Source organism: Vespa crabro, chromosome 10, assembly GCF_910589235.1.
Source record: "Vespa crabro chromosome 10, iyVesCrab1.2, whole genome shotgun sequence".
NCBI lineage: Eukaryota > Metazoa > Arthropoda > Insecta > Hymenoptera > Vespidae > Vespa > Vespa crabro.
In genome coordinates this window covers 2,296,121-2,297,947 of record NC_060964.1, presented here as the reverse complement: position 1 = coordinate 2,297,947, position 1,827 = coordinate 2,296,121, and positions in this window count along the sequence as shown.

Genomic DNA, 1,827 nt, shown 5'->3' with positions numbered 1-1,827 from the left:
CTTGCCATTTTTGTAGGCAAGGAATATCGTCGATTTCCTCGGGTACATTATTTTTCCAACCACACGAGCATCTCTTATTTTCTCTTCCTCTTTCATATTTGTTTTTTCATTCTCTCTCTCTCTCTCTCTCTCTCTCTCTCTCTCTCTCTCTCTCTCTCTCTCTCTCTCTCTCTCTCTTTCTCTTTCTCTTTTTCTCTCTCTCTTCTTCTCTTCTTTCCTTTTTAGGTATTATTAAATTTTTTCTTGTTAGATTTTTTTAGTCCTTTCGGCAAAGAAATTCTCATTTGTGAAAGTTCACATGAGAAAAATAATTTCTTTTCTTATTTTCGATATATATATATATATATATATATATGTACATGTGTGTGTGTATGTGTGTTTACGTACAACTATTTAGTTTTCTAAAAAATATTAGAAATAATAATAATTAAAAATATAAAAAATAATAATTAACGTAAGTAGCATTATATCATGCACGTACGTACATATAAAATTAGATATCCGATCGGTGTCGCCGACTGGCGTTCGCCATTAAAACTAATGGCCACGTTTGCGTTGGCACAAAGTTTGCACGAAAGCATTTGCATTAAAGGTCCAATGAAAATAAAAGAAGAAAAAAGAAATATAAAAGAAGATATTAGATACGATCCATAAGGTAGTTCATTATTTCCCTCGATAATGTATATACACCTGCATATTATTTTTCTATCCATTAGAACGGTCTCGCGCGTTTACGCAAATTCGTTTCCTCGAAGGCAATTATCGATTAATTACGAAGTAATGACTATTGGCCGTTCTTTTTAATTCTAATAACTGAGATACCAAGTGGAAGAGAGATAGAGATAGATAGATACATACAAAAAAGATAAAGAGAAAGAGAGATCGAAGGAGCTTAACAACCTTCCAGGAAGTATTCTCGATGAATCAGATCGTCGTAATACCTTAAGGCAGGTGCATTTTCTAATTTTTTTGCTAATTACGTAAGAATTAATTTTCCCTATGTGAAAGAAAGAAAAAGAGAGAGAGAGAGAGAGAGAGAGAGCATTTTATCGAAACGATAATTAAAGCCTTCTCGAGACTTTCTCGTTAAACGAGTTAAAGACAGAACTCTCCCTCTCTCTCTCTCTCTCCCTCTCTCTCTCTCTCTTCTCTGTCTATCCCCCTCTCTCTCTCTCTCTCTTCCTCTTTTCTCTTCTCTTTCTCTTTTAGCTTACGATCCGCTCGTTAAATCGGTCTATCGCTTACCGGCTTCGCTTTTGTTCTATAGTTATCTTAAGAACAAGCTCGTTGACAAGCATTAGCGTTTATGGGGGGTCATTAACATGAGATATAGACGGGTATCTTCGAAAAGCCGGAAGAAGTTAACCTCCGTTCCGTTGGTTCCACTGGATTTCGGAACTTAATGCCTACCATAGTGACTTCCGATTTGATTCGGTTATATTTCATAGGATTCTATATCGCATATGGGGTGAGTTTTGTTCGGACATAGTCCTTCTATCTGGGGTGGAATCTGGAACTGTCCACTATTTTCTTGTTCGTCGAATTATCGACTATCGACGAAAAGTCCCCTCTTATTCTTTTAGAAAAAATATTATCATCGTTTTAAATTAACGCAAGTGATCGCGTATTAATGGAAATAAAATATAATTCTCGAGGGATATTCTCGAAAAAGTATTTCTCGAAATAGTAACCGTTTTAAATGGCTATTCGAAAAATAGTTAATAGGGGCATATCCGTTTGTAACAACCACCTTAGTTCTATTCGATTTGATTCGGCATTGTTCGATTTTGTTCGGGCTAGATCTATTTACACGACTTTTATCCTCTC